Source organism: Arvicanthis niloticus, chromosome 7 (assembly GCF_011762505.2).
Source record: "Arvicanthis niloticus isolate mArvNil1 chromosome 7, mArvNil1.pat.X, whole genome shotgun sequence".
In the NCBI taxonomy this organism is placed as follows: Eukaryota; Metazoa; Chordata; class Mammalia; order Rodentia; family Muridae; genus Arvicanthis; species Arvicanthis niloticus.
The window spans coordinates 33,944,385-33,968,706 of record NC_047664.1 but is presented as its reverse complement, the minus strand read 5'-3'; the positions used below and the strand labels follow the sequence as shown (position 1 = coordinate 33,968,706).

General features: G+C 42.8%; 1 pseudogene; it reads right to left on the bottom strand.

Annotated features, from left to right (window-relative positions):
* Nucleotides 1-580: 580 nt before the first annotated feature.
* LOC117712377 (heat shock protein HSP 90-beta-like) lies at nt 581-19,423 on the bottom strand (annotated as a pseudogene).
* Nucleotides 19,424-24,322: the final 4,899 nt, after the last annotated feature.

The following is a 24,322-nucleotide window of genomic DNA, read 5'->3' as shown; positions in this document are numbered from 1 at the left end:
ATGTTTTTCATGATGAATTTGACGCGGAGAAGTTGACAAGCTGTCAGCCTTCTTTAATTGGAATTTAAAAGCATGTAAGAGAGGAAATGATGAAATTACTAGTTAGCAAGAAGTCAATGAAAGCTTTGAAAATTGCATGGAGATTAAAACAAAGTGATGTTGAAGAGGAGGAAAGTGAAGATGACTTCTGCAGAACACAGCTCAGTGCCTCTCTCTCTTCGTCCTCCTCTGACCTTGCTTCTCCCTCCCACTCCTACCCTCCTCTCTAGTCACCCTCAAGGGCAAGGAAGTCTCACCATCTTCTTTACTTTGCATACTTTTAATTTCAGAACCAAATAAGACAAATAAACAAACCAACCACAAACCACAATACCCAACCCTGTTATTCTGTGGGAGGGATTTTCCTGCTCTAAGGCACAAGGACAGGACAGAAGAGATTCCTCTGGACATGAGCAGAGAGCCAGGAGGGTCAGGACCAGTTAAGGCTGCTGGAGAAGCCACAGGAACACCATACAGAGGGCATGGGCTTCCCAGGAGGTCTCTAGTGTAGTTCTTCCATGCAAGAAGCATCTCATCATCCTTAAATGGGAGGGGGTATCATCAGGAACAGGAGGTCCTCTGCTGTTACCTCATCTTCAGCAATGCCCAGGCCTTGTTTGATCATGTGGTAGATTCAGTGGGAGTGGGTTTGGGGTTCCTCAAGTGAGAAAGCAGAGGGAAGCGGAGCAGTTTCCGACAGCAACAGCACCAGGTCCAACAGCAGCTTTGTCATTTTTGTGTGCCTCAGCCTTCTGCAGCAGGCTCTCCACAATGCTGTGGTCAGGACTGATCTCTCTCCACACTGGGGTGGTCAGGACTGATCTCTCCCCACAATGCTGTGGTCAGGACTGATCTCTCTCCACACTGGGGTGGTCAGGACTGATCTCTAGGTGTGTTTTAACCACTGTGTAGCTCATTGCAGAGTTGTCTGGCATTGCCTTAACCTTCATGATCCATTTCATGTTGCTTGTCACAAGGCAGTGGGGTGAAAACAGGAGCCAATTGGAGTTTGTCACCTTTTCAAACTTCTTATCCAAGATCTCCTTCATGAATGACATTCTCAAACTTTGCCTTGCTCTCCTTCATTTCTTCTCTTCCTCACCCTCTGGTAGCTCCAGGCCTTCCCCAACCACTGAGACCAGGCTCTTTCCATCAGATTTCTGGAGCTGCTGCATGCAGTAGCCATCAATAGGCTCAGTCATACACACCACCTCCAAGCCCTGCTTCTGTGCACCCGCCTCAAAGGCAGAGTTGGCCACCTGCTCTTTGATCTCACCAGTGATACCGTACATGGACTTGTTTCCTTCAGGTGAGATACATTCTTTGACATGGAAGTCATCTCATCTCCAGAGTGAGTGTGACAGCGAGAGCTCAGAGAGGTGTTGATGCTTGGTGGAATCTTTATGGATTCCAAGCTTTATATTCTTGGAGAATGCCTCATAAAATACCTTGTAGTTCTCTTTGTCTTCAGCCAACGCAAGGCACTTCTTCCAGTGTTTTTGTGGATGATTTTCAGGATCTTGTTCTGCTGAGCATTTCTTGGGAGATGTTCAGGGACAGGTCCTGGAGTCAACCATACCATGGATAAGGTTCAGGTACTCAGGAATCAGCTCATCACAGCTGTCCATGATGAACATATGGTAGACATGCAGTTTCACCACTACCACCGCCATCGCCGCCGCCACCATCACCACCACCACCACCACTATCACCACCACCGCCACCACCACTGCCACCACCACCGCCACCACCACTGCCACCACCACCGCTATCACCACCACCTCCTCCTCCTCTTCTTCCTCCTCCTCCTTTTTCTTCTCAAAAAGGGTAAAGGAAACTTACCAAGAAATGAAAAGCAATGCCTTTATTCCCAACTGACCTTCTACAGAGAAGTGCTTGACTGTCCTGTGGGCTTCCCAATCATGGGTGAGAAGAGACTCTTATAGAATTCATCATAATCCTGAGTGACTTCATCAAGGTTTCTGGTCCAAGTAGGCTTAGTCTTGTTCAACTCTTCCTGATCAATGTATTTCTCCTTCATTTTCTTCTTCTTAACTTTGCCGATGTCATCTTCCTCATCTGATCCCACATCTTCAATCTTAGGCTTCTCCTCAGCACCCTTATCTTCCTTCTCTCTCTCACTCTACCTTCCTCTTCCTCCTCATCACTGACTTCCTTCTCTCGTTCCTTCTCCAAGTAGAGGATGATGGGGTAGCCTAAGAACTCTGAGAGTTTCTTCACCACTTCCTTGACCCCCATCTTCCCTAAGTACTCTGTTTGGTCCCATTTGAGATGAAGGATCACTTTGGCACCCTAGCCTATGGGCTCACATTGGTTTTCACAAATGGTGAAGAATGTAGCAGCAGAAGACGACCAGGCATACTGCTCATCATCATTGTGCTTTGTCATCATGACCACTTTCTCTGCTACTATACAGGCCGAGTAGAATCCAACACCAAGCTGCCAATCATGGAGATGCCTGCACCAGCCTGGAGAGCCTCCATGATCAAGCGATCACATCTAAGACAGACTTAGCAATGGTTCCTAAGTTATTTATGTGGTCATCCTTGGTCATGATAATGCTTATGTCCACCAAAGTCAGCATGCACTCCTGAGGGTTGGGGATAATGTCAATTTTGAGATTTTTATGGCTGTCCCACCAGAAGGGACCTGTCAGACTCTCAGTGAATCATATCCAAGGCATCAGAAGCATTAGTGATCAACTCCTAAAGGAAAATTTCTTGTTTCAATAGAGAGTATCAATAATGAGGAACATGAGCTGAGCGATTTCTGCCTCAAAGGTCTCCACCTCTTCCTCTCCATGGTACACTTCCTCAGGCAACTTGACAGGGAAGCAGTGCAGAGCAGGGTGTATTCGGATCTCCTCTGACTTGAACACCGAGGCTAGACAGTGCAGGGGTGACTCAGGAGACCAATGGAGGTTTTTATCCTAGAAAAAGATCTCTAAATCTCTTCAACATAGAGGCCAGAGGGAGAGAGATCCCAAACTGTTGGCCCTGGACAAAACCTGAGCTGTTTCCAAAATCATGTCATTTATTCATTGGGACTTAGTAAAGCGTTTCAGATCATAACTACTGACCTACCAACAGGTGAAATGGAAATTTCTGGTTTCTTTGGAAACTCAGTTGTGTCACATGATATTTTTCTTGAAGCTCTCTTGTGAGAGGATGTTTTGCTGAAGCAGGCTCTTGAGAGGGTGTGTGATGTTTGGAAAGAGTATAAATGGAACCCCATAAACAGTGAGAGGTGGCTCTCACTTTGCTGTGCATTGTTTTGCTAGTCTTCACTAGTCTTTGCTGGTCTTTGCTGGACCTCACTTCATAGAGAACACCAAAGAACTTCCTGTGGTATTCTGGCTGATTCTGGCTGTTTCCACTAATGTCCTGTTGATCCAGTGGAGCCTTGCACTTTCTGTTGGATTGTGCCACCACAACTGATTTGTGTTTGGTGTTTGCTATTGAACTGTACTACTGGTATCCTGACAACAAAGGGTGAATTCACCCCAGAGAACTTCTAAAAAAGTCCACAATACCCTTTTCCTATTGACCTTCTTTCTCCCCTACTTCTGGTTGGTGGACTAGAAAAAAGGTCAAAGCATTAAAGAACCCTTAATAAAGTAAGTCTTGAGAAATCTAAGCCTACAAACAGGTTTTCTGACTTTGTTTTGTAAGGGTGTCTGTCCTTTGGCCACTAACCCTTAAGACAGGGAAGAGGTTTATTAGCATCTGCACAGCGAGCTCATTCTTTAGCTTTCTGTCTTCCTTGGGCTTTCTCCATATTTGGGTTCATCACCCACTTGGACTTAATGCCATTGTGTTGTGGTCTTTTAGTTTCTTGTTAGGTTGTTTCATGGTAATTGTTGATTTCATGAAGTGTTTGTGTCATTTGTCTGTTGGCCTAGCTGTTGGCCCGTGGGTCTGATTTGATACCCTTGTTTTATATGCATATTCACTCTGCTGGGCTGCATTGTATTTTCCCCTTGTTGGCCTAACTATGCTCTTTGGTTTCTTCTGTGTTGTCTAAGAAGGTTGTTTTCTCAAGCCCATCCTACCCAAAGTCAGATATGTGATAGCTAATTATGAGCCTGGGTTAGGGCTGAAAAGGACAGTGCAAGAGAGAAGTTTTGGAATCCAGGCCTTGGGGCTGGAGAGATGACTCAACAGCTAAGAGCACTGGCTGCTCTTCAGAGGACGCAGGTTTGATTCCTAGAACCCACATGGTAACTCACAGTCACATGTAACTCCAGTTCCAGGGGATGCAGCTCTCTCTTCTTGTCAATTTGGGAACCAGGCACATATGTGATATTAGTCAGATATGCAGGCAAAACACCCTCACATAAAATAATAAGACAATGAGTTTTACTTAAGTCAACAGCAACAATTAAAATCTTTAGGATTTGACTAAATGGACATGTGGTCATCATTTTTTTCATTCTGTTACAAATTTAGATCAACTCTCCTTTTTTTCTTTTTAAAAAGATTTATGCCCAGAAGAAGGCATCAGATCCCATTACAGATAGTGAGCCACCATGTGGTTGCTGGGAATTGAACTCAGGACCTCTGGAAGAGCAGTCAGTGCTCTTAAGCACTGAGCCATCTCTCCAGCCCCAACACTCTTATTATTATTATTTTTTAATTTACAAATCTGCTTTGTTGGATCACTTTGTGGTTAAAATTTCAACTGAAAAGTCACGTGATCTTGCCTTATGAATGAGTTTCTGAAAGCTACCTTTAGATATTTGTTGTGTGAATTGTCTACATGATACCCTCCCACGAAGGGCCAGTCTAAATCAGCTTATGGGAAAGTAAGTGCTCATGTAAATTTAATTCAAATACTTTTTAATTCATAGGACTGAACTAAGTCTAATAAATTAGTTAACTTAAACTTATTAGTAAGAGAAAATAGAAATGTATCAAAGACAGCGAGCACATTCTTGCCTGTGTTATTATTGTTAGATATTCAACATGTAGTGTCTTCATCTTCCATGTTTCAATGTAACTTCCTGGGGCTGGGGAGACGGCTTAGTCAGTGCAGCTCTTGCATCATGAGCCTGAGGACCCGAGTTCAGATCCTCAGGTTCCACAAAAAAAAAATTGGGTGTTCTAAAAAGAAACAGAAGAGGAAGAGTGGATGGGGGGGGACTGGGTGGAGAGGAGGGAGGAGCAACTGCAGTCAGGGAGTAATATATGAGAGAAGAATTAAACATGTGGACCTGCAATCCCAGTGCTGAGGAGGCAGAGATAGGCTGACCTTGCGCGCCATTGGCCAGCCAGCCTTGCTGAGTCCGTGAGTTCCAGGTTCAGTGAGAGACCCTGACTCAACAAATATGGTGAGAGCAATTAATTGAGAGAGGCACACAATACTGACCTCTGGCTTTCACATATATGCACACATATGCATATGTACACATGCATAAAACACACACACACACACACACACACACATGGGGGGGGGCAGGGAGAGGTGCACAGATGTAGCTTTCTAGGTTTTAGTTAAAATGTAAGTTATTTTATTTTATTTTATTTTTTACCAAAATGAGTTTTCTAGATTCATAAATTTTATAAAGAAAAGTAAGAAAGTGTTTCTAGTATGAAAGTGAGGTACAAGAGATGAAAGTACACTTTTAAGCAGTTTTTGATACAGATGCTACACTTTTTGATAAAGATGCTAAGTGAAAAGGAAATGCTTTGAGATGGGAAGGATTCTGTGTGGTTTAGCAGGATCCCAACCGCCTGCTGTGCTGCAGAGCTGGAGAGGATTGACTCCCAGGCTGGGTCTCACTTTTCCTTTGTGCCAATTCCTTCTGAGAACACAGCCTTGTGGGCTTAGGAGAGTCTGGGGACAGTCATCTCGAACCACATCAGCAGTTGAAAACCCCTAGGAACAGAGTGGAAACCCCCACTGGTGACATTTCTTCTGATGCTCAGCCTTTATAACACAGTTCTTAAGTTTTTTATATTTAGAGCTTTTGAAAATTGTCTGAGGCCCTTGGTCTTTGTCCTGGCATGCTTTCCTAAATGGTAGGGATACTGATGGTCTTAGCAAAACTCCATACAACAGTGATGGTGTCACCACTTCTCACTGACAATGCTGTTATTCTGACTGTTGCTCACCCAAGTCTCCATACTTTATTTGTTCTGAATCTTCACCTTTAAAAAGATTCCAATCTTTTTTTTTATTGCCATAAAATAATTCTTCCATTATTCAGTGTAGTTGGAAGAAAATCTAGTTTATAGATTGACAGAGACTTGTTTTATATCTTCCAAAAGGAGCCCTGTTTTTGGGGAACTTATTTTTAGATATAAAATGCCTACAGTGCAAATGACAAGGTTTCTTCTAAGAGAAACAGAGAGATATTAACTGGGTTCTACTGTCTGGCTACTGCTCTTGATAGTGTTGTATTGATTTCCCTAATACAACAGTTAATCTATCAGCACAGCCTGTTCCAATGACCATCCATCTTGTAAATATGTACATAAATATTGTAAATATGTAAATACTATATGTCCTTTGATATGGTGCCTAGCCACACCTTTTAACCACACTAACTCCGGTTCATAGGGTTCAAGTTCCACAGGATACAGGTATGGACCACCGTCAGGGCTAGAAGGCTCTGGGAATCCTAAGACACAGACTCCAGCCTGAGTTGGAGTTTCTCCAACTCTCTGGACTCAAAGACTTGGACTGATTCTTCATATTCAGTGTCCAGAAACAGTCAGTGACAAGAGCATCATGGTGTTCTAATCAGTTCAATCATTTATTTTTAATCAAAACTGGACAAATGTTAGAGCCAAAAGCTACCTCACTGATGGTGTGGGCATAGAAACTGGGAATCTTTAAGACAGGCTGGCTTTACTAAAATTAATAAAGGCACATTTTAGGAAAGGATTCGTGTTCAAAACACAGGACGCATAGAGACAACATTATTTTTAAAAGAGAGAATGTGTAACCTAAGAGACAGTGCTTTGTGAGCCCACATTCTCCTCTGATATCAGTCTTCAGTGTAGCTCACAGTACAATTAGTTGAGGCTGTGGAAAGACTAAATAATAGTCTTATTTTGCCAGTGAAAAGTAAACAGGCCATATTACAAAATGACTCCTGTTGGAACGATTTTCTTTTGTGGTAGTAAAAAGAGGACTAAGGTAGGGTTATGTCCACAGAATCTACAGAATCTTGATCTTCCACAAGTCTGGCTTTGTGTCTGTCCAAATGTCATTAATGTTTGTTACATAGAGAAAGGACTTTTTTTTTTTTGTTGAGAAAAAAATGCAAAATGATACTGTTATTATCTGATTTAGCCTGTATTATTGACTGTCTGTTTACTTACTCAAGCTAACAATCTGATATAATACCAAATAGTAAGCAAAGGAAGTATTAGCCGTGAGAAAGAGCTAGAGTAATTTAGACATGAAAGGCCAATCATTTCTAAAATTAGAACCTAGTTATTCCACATGAGGCTTTGGGTATGAAATCAAACTGGCCAGAAGGAAAAGCTAGAATTAAAAAAAAATAACAATTTGCTACAAACCCTCAAAACATCAACTAAAATATTTTGTAGTCTATAGTAACTATAGAAACAAGGAGACAATGAGTCAGTCTAGTTAAAGAGTATCAAGGAACATGCAGAGAATTGGGGGGCGGGTAATTAAAACACCATTCTCTGCCTCATCTGCTATTTTTATTTATTTTTGATTATTTTAACTGTGAGTGTAATACTATTTTTAAAATAATGTTTTTATTAATCCTTTGAGAATTTCATACAATGAATCTGATTATATTCATTCCTCTCTCCCTAATTCTTCCAGATCTCCTCCTACATATTCTGTCTTTCTGAGATATAATAATATCCTTGCTACATTGAATAAGTGAATGGTATGTCTATATGAATGTGATGCTACCAAGGACCAAAAATAAATAAATAAATAAATAAAAATGGAAATAGATTATTTTTTAAAATGTTACAGCCAAACATCTGATGAAAGCAAGAAGAATTTATCTGGTTTACAGTTGACAGGAAGTCATGGCGGCTGGAGCTTCAGGAAGCAGAGTTCCCTGAACACTTGTGCTCAGCTCCTGTTTTCTTCTTATTCAGTCTGACAGTTAAGGTGAGTCTGCCCACCTCAGTTAACCCTCACAGGCATGCCCAGAGGCTCCTCTCCTAGATGACTCTAGATCCTGCCAGTTGACGAGCAGTATTAACTAACTTATGCATGATGGTTAATAATGTCAGTATGATCCAGGAGCTACTTCCTTTATAGCTTTCGCAGCTATTTCTATTTTCTGAAGACTTCTTTCCAGTCTATACAGACTCATTTTTATTAGATGGGAATAAGCATTCTTAGTTCCATGGGACATAAAGCAGTGTCATAAACATCACCTGATAACATCTACAACTTATCCCAGAGCTTCCTCTACTTTGCTGTAACCGCTTACCTGGCCTCCCCAATTCCCTAGTAGCATGTAACTCTGTGAATTGAGGACTCTCCTTGCTCTGTGACTATGTAACATCCATAATGACTTGTCCAGTGGGGCACGTTCTTAGTTCACAGCCATCCTTTGTTGGCTCAGAACAAACCATCTCTTATTTCTTTTGAGGCAAGAGCTGTGTTTCCGCATCAACAGATCCAGAAAAACACCTAGAAACATATGCACAGTGACATTCCAGGAGGAGGAGGAGTTAAAGATATTGAAATAACAGGCAAGAACATGCCAAATAATGAAAACGCTACGTCTACAAATAAAAATAACAAATGAACACTGATCAGATTGCAGCAAGACAGAGCAACTGCAGACAGTGAAATAGTCAAAAGACGAGAAGACACAGCAATCGGCAAAAATAGTTATACAAAGGCAACTATGACAAGAAAAACAACTCACCTCATTACAAGCAATGGAGAACACAATAGTGGGATCCCAAATACCCCCCAAACCCAAACAAAAACAAACCCCCAAACTCTAAACCCTAAAACCTGTTCAATAGGAATAGGCTGTAAGCTTCTTTCATACTGAAGACCTAAGACAGTCTCATTCAAACAAAGAATGAGCCAACTCCTCACTAGCATCTGTGCCTGTGAGAGTTTCTAAAAGAAGTTATTTGAGACAGAAAGAAGGAAGTAGCTTCAGAGAGCAATTCCATTCATAACACAATATGTAGTGCACCAATAAAGCTCATTATGTGGGTAATTACAAAAGCCAGGCCACACACACACACTTCTGCTCTCATAAGCAACTTAAAGGTAATTTCATAAACCACTCACAGAGTGATGCTTCAAGGTCTCAGGTACAGATAGATACAAGAGGCAGGGCAATCATCACAGGAGAGAGATGCTAAGACAGGGATAAACTGGTGTGTAAAAAGGAAATCTTCAGGGCAATGCACATCCACAGGAAGAAATCCATAGTGCTAGCAGTGGTAGCTGTATTTTCTGTCTTAACGTCTTTACAAAGGGCTAGGGGCTGGTACAGTTGGTCAAGTGCCTTCTGTATAAGCATAAGGAACTGAGCTTGGACCAGCAGCACCAGTAAATGCTGGTGGATCTGTAAGACAAGTGCTGGGGTTGGGGACAGAGAAGGGTAGCTCTCTGGAGTTAGTTGGGCAACCCAGCTTGGCCAGTTTTGTGAGCTGCAGGTTCAGTGACTGATCCTGTCTCAAAAAGTAAGATGTAGAGAGATAGAGGAAGACGTTCAGCACTGAATTCTGTTCACTCCCCCAGTGTGTGCACATACAAGTGTACACACTTGTTTACACACCCATATGAACACATACACACACATACAAAAAACCGTGTAAAATAATTGTAACTGTAATTTTGGGTGTCTGAGATAAACATTATATAATCCTTTGTTGGAATCTAGGGCATCACTTTATTATGTTTTCTGGGATAATTTCTAGTCAGGTTTTGGGTAAGGAGACATGGGCTTCATGATCCTTGCTGCAGCTGAGAACAAATCCAACATTTATTTAAAACGGATGCTTAAGTGATAGAAAGTTATAGGAATTCACCACACAGCCATAAAAATAAGACAGCTGGCATGAGTATAGTAATCTCAGACAAAATCAGTCTCAAGATGAGACTGAGAGTCTCACTTGAGACTGAGAGTCATTTATAGTGATGAAGGAACAGCTATATTAGGAGGGGATACCAATCATAAACATCTATGCACTTAACAAGAGAACCACTAAATCTGAAAAGCAAACTCCAGCATAAAGAACAATGAGCAATTCAACAAGAATATTCAAAGCTTTTCATGCCTCAATCTCAGCAACGGACAGAACAAATAGACAGTAAGTCAAGATGACCACAGAAAGTTAATAGAGGATTATCAATGGATTTGAACTAAATAACATTTACAGAACACTTCACCTAAGCTCAGTGAATACATACACGTTCCTCTCAATCATACACAAATATTCCCCAGGATAGACAATGTGCTGGTCCTAGAACAGTGGCTCCACTGTGACCTTTTTATACAGTTCCTTATTTTGTGGCAACTTCCAACCATAAAGTTATTTTTGTTGCTACTTAATAACTCAATTTGCTACTGTTATGAATCATTATGTAAATATTTGTGTTTTCCAGGGGTCTTAGGTGGTGCCTGTGAAAGGGTCATTTGATTCCAAAGGGGGTCGAGACCCTTAGGTTGAGAACCATGGTCCTAAAGCAGTTGGGTGAGGAGGACTGTGTGCTTCATGAGCAGTGAGGTGAACCAGATACTGTGATTATCGATACTGTGAACTCAGAGGTCCCAGAATGTAGGAAGAGTCTAAGACTGTTTTACTCGACTGTTTGGAGTTTCTGAATTTTGAGATGACACAGACAATCCTTTTAAAGGATTTCAACTGCTTAAATCAATCCTATTCGTTAACTAAATGCCAAGTAAGAACTGAATCCTGCATCTGAATATTCCTCTCAGGCAGCTCCTTAACAAGGCCCAAGAGAAACTAGAAGGTTTCCAGCCTTGGGATGGCTGCTTTCTCCCACGTCTTCCAGCTTCCCCAGAGGGTGGCCCTTTCCACCCACCCTTAAGTATAGATGTAGTCCAATCATCCCCACACAGAAAAGTTCCAGGCCAGGAGGCTTCATTGTCAAATTCTACCAAACATTTAGAGAATAAATAATACCATTTTTTTTAAATCAACTCTTCAGGGAAGTAGAGAGGAAAATATTTCTCAGCTTATTCTGCGAGGCTGGTACCAAAACTGGAAAGAGATCACACAAAAATGAAGATTGCAGACTAAGTAACATCCTCCACAAACAATAAAATACCCTCAATAAAATATTAACAAACCAATCAGGAAACATAACAAGAGAATTATTTTTATACATCATCAGGTAGGATTTATCCCAGGAATTCAAGGTTGGTTTAGCAATTAGAAATCAGTTAATTTAGGATGTTGATGAAACAAAAGGGAGGGAATTTATCAATGAGGAATAGCCTTTGACAAAAAGGCAGCAGTCTAGAAGTTTACAGTACAAATCAAACTAACTACAAACAGAAGGGAATTTCCTTAACAGTGTTTCTAAAAACCCATAGCTGACCCTCATCGGAAGGTGTGAGACTGACTATTGCTTTCAGAATAGTAGAGAAGGGAAGAGCATCCTTAAACTCATTCCATTCAGCGTGGCCTCAGAAGTTCTAATCAGCATGTTAAAAGAAGAAAACAGTTGCGAAAGCGGTAAAACATTATGGCCACATATGTTCATATATGTGAATCCTGAGGAAGGAACAGATTTATAAGAACAGCTTCCCCAAGGCTGCATATCACAAGGTCAGTATACAAAACTCAATTACGTGAAATTAAGAAGATGATAGTTCTCATGTCAACATTGTCAAAATGCTAAACACTTAATATGGAAAATTACAAACGAAAGTGTAAGACATCGATGAGGGGAAGCATAGAGGGTCAGAAGAAATGTGGAGCCACTCGAAGTTCACACTAGAGACAACGATAGTATCAAGATGACAGTCTTCCCAAACTGATCTGTAAAGTCAACGCACACACCATGGGATCCAGAGGCTCTTTTGTGAAGCACATAAATACCAGGAGCAGCCAGATACTCTGGAACAGAACCAGAGGATTCAGTTCTTAACCTCAAAACCTTGTGAGTCTAACCTGTTAAGAAAGTAACACTTGACTGTCTGGTCAGTTGTTTCTCTGATGCAACCATGAGAAAGCAGACAGCCGTCTGCTACCCCAGCTGCCCCCTCCCTCCAGTCACTGGGAGGAGACTTCTGTTACTTACTAGCCCAGTGGCTGTATCCACTTGAGGGAGCCATCTCCTCAGCCTGCTGGGCCAGACAAGCATCTTCCACATCCAGAAAAATGGCTTCCTTCTGCTTGGTAGGGACCACATGACTAGGACACACGGACACAAAAGGAAAGTTCCGGACAAAGGCCTACGTTTGTCTCTGAAATCCTCTCGATCAATAGTTCTCAACCTTCCTAATGCCTCAACCTTTTAATTCAGTTCCTTATGGTGTGCTGACCCTCAACCATACAGTTATTTTTGTTGCTACTTCACAGCTGTAGTTTTGCTACTGTTATGAATTGTAATGTAACTATTTTTGAAGATAGAGTGTTGCCAAAGGAGTCCTGACCTACAGGTTGAGAAACACTGCTCTAGAGAAAATAAGCCCCACAGGGCTGCTGAAATCAGGAAGATGGCGGTGGGGGCTCAAGACCAGAGGGGGCTGCTCCTCTCTCAATGACCTGTCTATTCAGGATTCCTTACTAGCTCCAAACAAAAGAGAATCTTCCATGTTTTAGAGCAAGAGTGAGTGAGAAAGCAAGTGAGCAAGAGGCATGCTGGCGGCAGGGATGCTGTAGCCCGCGGAGTGCCAGGCAGTGTGATCTGCCTCTATCTGCTGCTTTTGTGGTTGTTTGCCTCTGCCTTTTATTTATACTTTAAGCATTGTGGTAACACCATTGGATAGCCCTTAAGTGAGCTCTTACAGAGACTAGCTTTTAGTCTTCAACTCTTCTCCACTAGCCTCTTTCTCCCCCAACACTTTCCCTTGCCCTTCCTAGTCTCCTGGGCCTTTCTGGGCTCTCTTTTTGCACAGCCCTGGGGAGACTTGCTTGAGGAGCATTTTGTAAAGGGATTTCTTGTCTGTGGGTACAACTTGCTGTTTGCACCATGATTTTGGTAATAAGGTAAAGCTCTTTGCTATTGCTCGGATGCCATGTCTGCTTCCTACCATGATGACCATCTCTGAAGCAATAATCAAGTCCCCAGTTAAATGTTTTCTTTTATAAGAGTTGCCTTGGTCATGAGATCTTTTCAGAGCAACAGAACAGGAACTAAGACACACAGCATGAGCTTGAAGACCTGATTCTTGAGCCTCCATCTGGAGTGTCAGAGATTATATACCTCTGTACCCATATCACATGATTTAGGTGGTCTGGAGACTGAACCTGTGGTCTTTGGTATGCTAGGCTGACCCTCTAAATTTAATCTCTGTCCCCTGCTAGTCAGGTTTCTCTAGGAAAACAGAGCTGAAAGACTGAATATATACTAAAAGGATATTTATTGGAATGGCTTATACAATACAGTTGTCCTCACTCTGGAGAGACCAGAACCCTATAGCTTCTTAGTCCATGAAGCAGGGTGCCTCAACAGTCCCAGCATAGCACGGAGAGCCTGCAGGATTCCTAAAAGGCAACTGTTGTTCAGTTCACATGGGAAAGCCAAAGAATCTGAGTTCTGAAGTCAGTGAGAAATTAGAGCATCAGTGGCAGAAACAGCCACAGAGTAGATGAACTTGCCAGTTTGATGGGAAGGCAAACAGGCAAATGGCAGCTTTTTCTTTTTCTTTCTTTTTTCTTTTCTTTTTAAATGGCAGCTTTTTCATTCAGACTACCTTCCATCTGGTTGCCTAATGGTGCTGTGCACATTCAGGGTAAGAACATGTCAAACAATTCCTCATAGGGATGTCCAGTAGTTTATCTTTTACTTGTTCATAGATCCAGTTAAGTTGACAACCAAGATTAACCATTAACAGAGGTTCCTCTAAAGTTAAAAATGGAATTACTATGTAATCTAGTGACCTCATTGACTGGGTACATACCTATAGCGATGTCACTGACTGGGCATACACCCATAGTGACCTCACTGGGTACATACCCATGGTGACATCACTAACTGGGTGCACACCTATAGTGACCTCACTGACTGGGTATATACCCATAATGACACGACTGACTGGTTACACACTCATAGTAATACAACTAACTGAACACACATCCAAAGAATTTAAAAGTCACCATGTCATAGAGGAACAAAGCTTAAAGACTCTGTTTTCATGGGGACTTAGTGAGAGTCAGCTGAGTCAATGGGGGCTAGGCTATACTTAAGATTGCCATAATTTTGTCTTTCCATATATCTTTTTGTCTGTCTTAATTTTTGGTTATTAATATTGTTCCTTTAATTAAAAACATATCAATATACTGAAAGTTGCAGAAATCTGACTTAAATAATAAACTCTTTGAATGTGTTGAAAAACATCAGGATATCAAAAAGAAACCTGCATGGCTATACTTTTTATAGCATTCTTTATAAGAGCCAAGTCATGGGGATCATCTAGGTGTCTACCAATGGATGCAGGAATAAAGAAGAATATTGTATATGTACATAAAAGAATACTGTTAGATTTAAAGAAACCAGAGAGTTCTCTCTTGCAACTTGGAGGCTGTTATGCTAAGTGAAATTAGTGAGTCACAGCAAAATACCATGCATTCTCATTTACAATCCAAAACAATCGAAATCATAGGAACAGAGTGGGGAGGGGTCCAAGGCAGCAGATGAGGAAGAAGAAATTCAGGCCAAAGGGGACAAAGTTTCAGTTAGGCAGGAGGTGTAAATTATGGGTGTTAACATGTTCCTTAGCTTGAGTCAGTAAGTCCATATTCTGTACATGTCACATTATTTTAACTCAATTTAGACAATGTTGCTAACATACAAAAATGCACTGTAATAATGTTGAAAGACATACAAAATAATTGCAATATAAACTGTTGACACCATGTCTGAAGAATAACAATTCAATAAGGCAAATGTCAAGCATTCAAGAGAAAGATAATGGGCCAAACAAGTTGTCTCAGTTACTTTTCTATTGCTGTAACAAAACGCTACAACCCAGGCAGTTTATAAAAGAAACTATTTAATCGGACTGACAGTTTCAGAGGGTTATAGTTTAGACGGTGGAGCAAAGGCATGGCAGCAAGAATACCCGAAAGCTTACATCTTGATTCGCAAGCATGAGGCAGAGAGAGTACACTGGGACCTTCTCCATTGGGCCATACCTCTAATCCCCCTCAAACAGTTCCACCAACCAAGGACCAAATATTCAAACATATGAACCTATGGGGGCCATTTTCATTTAAACCACTCCCAAATAAACAGGCCATGCACAGAAAATCAATAGTTTATGGTGAGCAGTAATTTATAGAATGAGACTGAAATTCACAGATGGGAGGCTGACAGTGCCAGATACTGGCAGAAATATAAAGAAGCCATTGATGATGGGCATGCAAAGTGTTGCAGAGAGCAACCTGGTGGTGTTAGTGCTGAGGATGCATGGGCTGGCAATCTCACTCAGGCCACATGTGCCAGCTCAGAGGGCACAAGTCTCTACTCACAGCAGAGGCGTTCTTTTTGTAGCATTTGAGATACGAAACCCTGTAAAACGAGATAACTGTCCATAAATTGTTCTTGGAGAAGTTGTGTACACTCTTTATTTTTATGGGTCTGTAAATTTTGCCACAAATAAGATAAAATAGAAAGTTAATGAGAAGCTGGGCAAGGTGGCATGTTCCCAGAATTTTGGCACTTGGGAGTCTCGGCAAGAGGATCTTGATTTCAAGGCCACCCTAGGTTGCATAGTGTGATAGTGACTCTGATTAAACAAAATGACTTATCTGGGTCCCATAATCCATAAGCCTGACAATTAAAGCACATGATCGTGTTGGGGGGATGACAGCACAGGTTGGCAGGATCTAGCCGTTGGGATCTCTGAACGGGCAGGGAAGGCTGATCCTGAAGCTTCATGCACCTCTTGCTATTCGGAGGCACAGTATCAACTTTGTATGCCCAGGGCTGTTGGAGCATTTGTGACACATGTGAAGCACAAGGACACATGTGGCCGATCATAGCCTCATGCACGTGTGCATGCAGACTCACAATCTTGTGTCTGCCACACACCTATATGCACACATGTGCAGATGACGCCTGTGAATATACATGCATGCACATGCAAGCACATGTGTACATGCAAGCCTCAGTACCTGTCTCACAGTTTTATACGTGTTCACCCACGTATGTGCTGCTTCACCCACCATGCACACACATGTATACATGTTCTAACAATGCCTGTGTACACATATGCATGCACATACAAGCACGTCTATACACGCGCAGTCTCATGAAGTACTCATGTTACAGTCCTATGCATGCTTGTTCACACACACTGTCTGCTCTCTGAACTCCAGTGAGATAAAAGAATCACTCTTAAAATACAGACTTTTGGACAACTGACAGTCAGAAATTACCATTACCACGGGAAGGCCAAGCCCTGGTAAAGAAGTGACAACCACATTCTCAGAATTCCCACCAGATTTAGAAGTCCTCCACAGTCTGGGCTCACAGCCTCCTTAGGAAAGGCTATCTGGGACCTCAGAAACCTCAGGGAGATGAAGCATGCAGGGGATAGCACAGAACCTAAAGGGAACAAAGCAAGGCCCCTTTCTTCTATATAGCAGAGAGAGAGAGAGAGAGAGAGAGAGAGAGAGAGAGAGAGAGAGAGAGAGAGGGTCTGAGCAGTGAGCAGGGCTGAGAAACCCGAAGCTGCAAGAATGGTGATTCCTCTTTGATTTGCTGTTTTAATGACTGGGGATTTGTTTTAGGAAAATGACAGGAAGCTATGGGAACTCTGTGTGCTTACTGGCAAATAACCATCTGCATTAGCAATAAATTAAGCTAGCGAAAACCAGGGGGAAGGTGAAGCCAACCTCCAGAAATCTAAAATGGCAGTTTCAAAACAGGGCGCTTTACCAATACCCATGTGATATAGTCACAGAAAATTGCATATGTGCTTTCTGTGTGTGTGTATAACACGTGTCCATCATGAGACGGAGGTTGAAGGGATGCCTGAGAAATAAGTAAACACAGGACCATCTGCAAGGTTTAAAATAGCGAGTGTTTGGTTTACTGCTGATTATTCAACAGACTGACCTTTTTAAAATGTGAAGCTAGCCAGGTGACCCCTTTCAGTAGCTTGGTGATAGGCTCCTCTAACAGAAGCGGCTGTTTTGGCCCACCCCCAGCTCTTTTAGAAGTGTCTACTGTCGCACAATTGAGCTGTCTGGACCCGGCGGTTTGTGGTGAAATCCCCACCCACCAGAGCCAGCAGATGGTTTCCCACATTGTGTTATGTTTATTAACATTTAGCCCAGGCTTAATTGACAATACTGAGTGTTGGTGCTTTAAACATTCGATTTCATTATTTGCAGCGGTGATTTCAGTAAACAGTAGCTATTCCAAAGCTCTGTAGTGTGAAATTAAATTGGTTGGCTAATTAATTGGAAGAATGTACCAACTTCAGTGGGCTTAGACGTTGTGGCATCGGAAGTGGTGATCTGTAAAATTACTCACAGGGTAACACAGTTAAAACAATAGGATAAAGAAACTCACCGGCTCTTCACACTAGAAAGCACTGTGTGGTTTGAGTGTGAACTATCGTTCATAGTCACATGCATTCAAACTCTTGTCTGCTGGCTGCTGGTGCTGTTTGGGTTATGAGACCTTTGGGAGGTAGAACCCTGTTGGAGAACCACGGTGATTGGGACTAGGTCTTGATATTTTATAGCCTGGCTCTACTTCCTGATTGTGACTGCAACGTGACCAGCCAGTCTCTTGCTTTCTATACCATGATGGAATGTATACCCTTTAGCTTTGTCAGAAAACAAACAAACAAACAAACAAACAAATCTTCCTTTCTTAAGTTGATTCTAGTCAGGTGTTTAGCCACATCATTGATAAAAATAGCTGTTTAGAAGATTGATACTAAGAAGTGGGATCATTGCTTCGGTGAACCATATGGAGCTCGGTCTTTTGGGACTGTCTTGTGTGAGGACTGCAGAAAAGCTTGCAGCTCCAGGGTAAAGGAGTCTCCAGATCCTGTAACAGGAACTTAATAGGCATTTTTGGTGGGAGCGTGGAAAGGAGGAGAGCCGAGGCGCAGTTCAGGTGGTTTCAGAGGGGGGCAAGGTCTGTACTGGAATACCTTAGAGGTCATTTGGGTTATGTTACAGCAAGGAATCTGGTAACTTGTCCTGAGAGCTTGAATGAGGCTGAATTCAAAACTAAAGGTGCGATGGCTCAGCAGGCAAGGGTTCTTGCTGCCAAGATGGAGGACCAGAGTTTGATTTCCAGAACTCACTTGGTGGAAGGAGAAAACTGATCCTCACAAGTTCTTCTCTGACCTTCACAAACATTCAGTGTGTGTGTGTGTGTGTGTGTGTGTGTGTGTGTGTGTGTGTGTGTGTGTATACAGAGTTTGCTTCTCTGTTGCTGCAAAAGGAGCTTGAGGGAGGACAAGGTTTATTTCATCTGACACTTCCATGTTACAGTCTGTCTACCTTTTGGTTCAAGGCCTGATCATTTGCTACTCTTAAACAGACTTATTTTTTTTTTTCTTCCTAGACTCAGAAGTTGAAGCTCTTGGTGAGGACCGCATCTGTCTCCTGGCAGTCTGTCCCTGGCCTTTTTCTTTGGCTTTCTTTATTCTCTTGGCCGAAGTTTAGAATGTTCTGCTGCCCCTCCTTGCTTGTCATAGTGTGTTGTTTCTTCAGAGCTGTCTGTTGGCACTTTGTGTTGCAGGACATGTGGACTAACACGGTGCTGAGTCTTGGGTGTTTTTGTTCTGGGCTTTTTACCTCCTTTGTTGAAGGGCTTTCTCACAGCGTATGGGTGGACATCATCTTCTTTAGAGAGATTGGAAAGCTTTAAATGTTTGTTAGCTCTTTTAGGCTCCCAACCACCAGGAATATCTTTCTCTCCTTAAAAAAAAAAAAAAAAAAAAAAAAAAAACCAAGTTGAGAATACTCGGATTGGCATCCACAGGGCATTCACACACAGACTCATGTGTCCTCTCCTGTTCTCCTTGACCTATATAATAAGAATTCCCTTCCCTCAACAGCAGGGCACTCTGCCAGGGGCCAAGACAACTTGCTTCATGGGGAAAACCTTGTTTGTGGTTCCCACCATTGACTGGGACCACATAACCTGTCTGCTGCTCACCTATAGCATCTGCGGTGCTCCTGTGGCTAAGGCTTTTCATAGAAAGGATGAAGTCTGTGTCCATCGTCCACGTCAAGGAGTTTCTGACAGCTAGTGGTTGTGAAGGAGATCTTCAACTTCATCTCAGCACAGCCAACAGTCTAGGAGGTGCCATAAAAAGAATGACAATCTGTTTTTGAGAGAAGCCGGGCAGGAGCTCAAGCAGGAATACGGAGGCAGAAACCGAAGCAGAGAGTGAGGAGAACTCTGCTTCAAGGCTTGCCGCCAGGCTCCCACTCAGCTAGCTTTTTCTTTTCTTTTTCTATTGAAAACATGAGATTTTTATTTTATTTTTTAATTGGGTGTTTTATTTATTTACATTTCAAATGTTATTCCCTTTCCTGGCTTCTTCTCTGCAAGCCCCCTATCCCATTCGCCCTCCTCCTGCTTCTATGAAGGTGCTTCCCCACCCACTCACCCACTCCTGCCTCACCGCCCTGGCATTCCCCTACACTGGGGCATCAAGCCTTCACAGGACCAAGGGCCTCCCCTCCCATTGATGCCAGATAAGCCCCCTTCAGTTCCTTCAGTCCTTCCCCTAACTCCTCCATTGGGGTTCCTGTGCTCAGTCCAATGGTTGACTGCGAGCATCCACATCTGTATTGGTCAGGCTCTGGCAGAGCCTCTCAGGAGACCGCTGTATCAGGCTCCTGTCAGCAAGCACTTCTTGGCATCAGCAATAGTTTCTGGGTTTGGTGTCTGCATGTGGGATAGATCCCCAGGTAGGGCAGTCTCTGGATGGCCTTTCCTTCAGTCTTTGCTCCACTCTTTGTCCCTGCATTTCCTTTAGACAGGAGCAATTCTGGGTTAAAACTTTGGAGATGGGTGCGTGGCCTCATCTCTCAACCGGGGGCCATACCTAACCTCTGGATATGGTCTCAACAGGTTCTCCCTTCCCTTTGTGGGGTATTTCCGCTAGGGTCATTCTCGTGGGGTTCTGGAAAGCTCTTGCTTTCCTGGCATCTGGGACTTTCTGGTTGCTACCCCCAATTTCCCATCCCCCATTGCTACACACCTCTGTTCAATTTCCTGACCCCTTCGTACATCTCCATTTCCTCCCATACCTGGTTCTTTCCCTCCTTCCCCCTTCTCTTCCTCCCAAGTCCCCCCACCCTCTACTTCCCTTGATTATTTTGTTCCCCCTTCTAAGTAGGACTGAAGCATCCACTCTTTGGTCTTCCTTCCTCTTGAGCTTCATGTGGTCTGTGAATTGTATCGTGGGTATCCCACGCTCTTTGCCTAATATCCACCTATCAGTGAGAACATACCATATGTGTTCTTCTGTGACTGAGTTACCTCACTCAGCCTTTTCATACAGCCCAGGCCTACCTGTTTAGGGATAATACTGCCCACAGCAGGATTATTCTTTCTATAGCAATTAGCAATCAAGAAAATGCCCACAGGCATCCTCACAGGTCAATCTGATGGAGGCAATTACTTAACTGAGGGTCCTTCCTCTTAGATATGCTTTAAAAAAAATAAAGGGACACAAGGGAACCTCAGTTGAGAAAATGCTTCCATTAGATTTCCCTGTAGCAAAGTTTGTAGGGACATTTTCTTGATTAGTTACTGACCTGGGAGGCCCCCACCTACTATGGGTGGTACTACCCCTAGGCAGGTGGTCCTTGGTTGTAAAACAAAAACAAAAACAAAAACAAAAACAAAAACAAAAACAAAAACAAAAAAAAAACCCGAGTGAGTCCTGGAGAGCAAGACAATAAGGAGTGTTCTTCCATGGCCTCTGCTCCAGTCCCTGCCTCCAGGTTCCTGACTTGAATTCCTGCCCTGACTTCTCTTCATGTCAGATTTATAAACTGTAAGCTGAAATAAACCCTTTTGTCTCCAAGTTGTTTTTGGTCATGGTGTTTATCATAACAATAGAAAGCAAACTAGGACACTAATGTTGAGTTGGCAATAAAAACCAACCAGTATAGCCTGTAACTCCAGTACCAGGGGATTCAATGCTCTCTTTTGGCCTCCATATGCATCTACATTCATGTGTTGTGTTTGAATGACTCTCTCTCTCTCTCTCTCTCTCTCTCTCTCTCTCTCTCTCCCTCTCTCCCTCTCTCCCTCTTTCCCTCCCTCCCTCCCTCCCTCCCCCCTCCTCCCCCCTCTCCCCCTCCCCCTCGCACGCATGCACACATGCATGTGCATGCATGCACACACACATACACTTAAACATAAAAAAGAGAGCCCATTCTTTTTTTCGGAGACAAAGGTGTCCTGAAGACCAGACCCCAAGTGTCAAAGGCTCCAATTTGTGAGCATTTATTTAAAAGGAGAAAGCCTAAACTGAGGATGCCTCAGAAAGAATTAATTCCCTACTTAAAAACAACAGCCCAGGAAAGTGATGTTGCAGAGTCAGCCTCTAAAGAATCCAGAGGCTGCTATAACTATGGCAGTACATCAGCAGGCCAGGCTCCATCTTGAGCTTGCAGAAGATCTGGGCAGCACATGGTACTGGTTCTGCAAGCATGGACCATCTGAGATTGAGGGGGCCCTGGACGTTTGCATTTTGATGCCTGAGAGCAGCTGAGGCCAAGCAATTTGTGACAGGCTGAGGAGATTTGAAAGGTACCATTGTGTGAAGCAGAGATGGTGAAGTCTAAGCTGGACCAGAGACGCACATGATTGTCTTACTAAAGAATTCCGTGTTCACTCAGGGCTTTCCTGCATCCCAGTTTGTCTACTTCATCAGTACTGCTTGGATAGGATATAACATTGGAGCACTTTATTTTAATTACTAGGGGAAAGACCAGCAAGAATTGAGAGAATCACTTTTGAGCTCTATGGTTATGTCTTTTCTGTATTTTCTTTTACCTCATTTTCAACTTTACAGTTACACCTGATAACATGGAGACCCTACAATAAGAATATTGAAATGGTTGACACCGAAAGATAAACACCATTGAATGCTGAGTCTATAAGGGGTTTAAAACCATCATCAGTTATGATGAGATACTGGTTTTCCCACATACTGGTTGGTTGGTTCATCCTGATGAGGACTCCCAGGCACTCTTCTAGATTAGTGGAAACTGGTACATTTATAGAGGCAACCTGGGTCACTGTTCTATTGCTGTGAAAGACAAGATGACCAAGGCACCTCTTATAAGTGAAAGTATTAATTGTGGGCTGGCTTACAGTTTCAGAGATTTAGTCCATTATCATCATGGTGGGGAGCATGGAGGCACACAGGCAGACATGGTGCTAGAAAAGTAGCTGAGAGTTCTGCATCCAGAACCACAAGCAGCAGGGGCAGAGAGACACTGGGCCTGGCTTGGGGCTTTTGAAACCTGAAAGCCCACCTCAGTGACATACCTACTTCAACAAGGCCACACTTCCTAATCCTTTTCAAGTAGTGCTACCCTGTGATGACTAAGCATTCAAATATATGAGCCTATGTGGGTGCTGTTCTTTTTCAAACAACCATAGGCAGAAACATTGTGTCAAATACACTTCAACAGCCTGGGATCACTATCTACCTTTCTAAATATTACATTCCTGGGAACATTTCCTTCAGGTGTAACTTGGACTTGCTTCAAAATATATGCATGGGGATTTTTAATCATGGGATTAGCTACAAGAATGAAGTATTCTAAGAATTATCTTTGATTCTGACAAGTCATATGATATAGATTAAATCATTCATTTTGTGAGATAACTATGCAAAGAATCTTCATTTATAAGATAAGGAGACACTATGATAAAATGGAAAGATGTTAATTTCTGTCTCTAGTTGTACAGCTAACACAAATGTTGTACAGTTGGAGAAAACTGTAGGCTCTTTTCTCCTTGGCTACCAGAAACCTTAGGGACAGGATGCGTGTTTCAGCCTCACTCCTGCATCTCCTGGGCACTCATCTTTGCTACGGATTCTTCTTCGGTTTCTGCTGTGTCTGATTTTGCACAGACCTTATGGTTTTACATGCTCTCATCTACATTCTTACTGGCCTTGAGCAAATTTGGGTCTAAGGTCACTGATAAAAGCCTTATTTTTACTGGGCATTCAGAATTATATGAGGACACTAATTTGGATGGATACTCTTCTTCCCAATGAAACACTGGTTTTAAAGACAAGGTCTTGCTATGCAGCCTCGGCTTACTTGGAATTCACTGTATATCAGACTAGCCTCAAACTGAAGAGATCCATCTGCCTCTGCTTCCTGAGCGTTGGGATTAAAGGTGTTTTCCACCATGCCTGATCTTACGCAAGAAGCATTGATAAGTCATTTCACCAGGCCTTGATGTTTACCAAAGAGACAGGCAAACCTGGGTTACTTGATACATGGATGCTGTCTTCTGAGGTGGAGGTCTGGATGGTTGTCTTCTGAGGTGGAGGCCTGGATGGTTGTGAGTATAGAATACAAACAAGAGGTGTATGTCTCCACTTGTGAGCTGTCTGGCCTAGAAGAAGCTACCTAAATGTTCCTATAGTGCAGACAGGTCTGGTCCAGTGACCACTGGAAGCTGCTGAAGGCTGAATGCTCCCTTTTGGGGCTGTCACCTGGGTCAGAGATTCCTGAAGAGACCAGAACAGTTCTGGCATCATCCTGGTGACCTCTTCATGACCTTCCTGCACCTCCTAGAGGCTGACCTAGAATAACAATGACACCCAGAGTGTTTTACTCCAGGGAGAGTACAGAGCCTCCCCAGAGGCTTCCTTTGATGTTGGCAGAATTCTTAGCAAATTGGGCAGCAGGATGAGTGTCTGAACTGTCTGTCTACAGCTTCTCAAAGAAGGCATTTCCAGGAGCTGGAGGAGTGCATGCTTATGGCATAAAAACTGGCTTGGGAAAGATTCAGAGTTTTGTGACTGATCCTGAGCACAGTGACAAGCATCAGATGGATTTCTAAATGATGGCATCCAGGCTGAGGTCTGGAGTGAAACGGCTTCTGAGAGAAAGATGATGCTTAGCGTGTT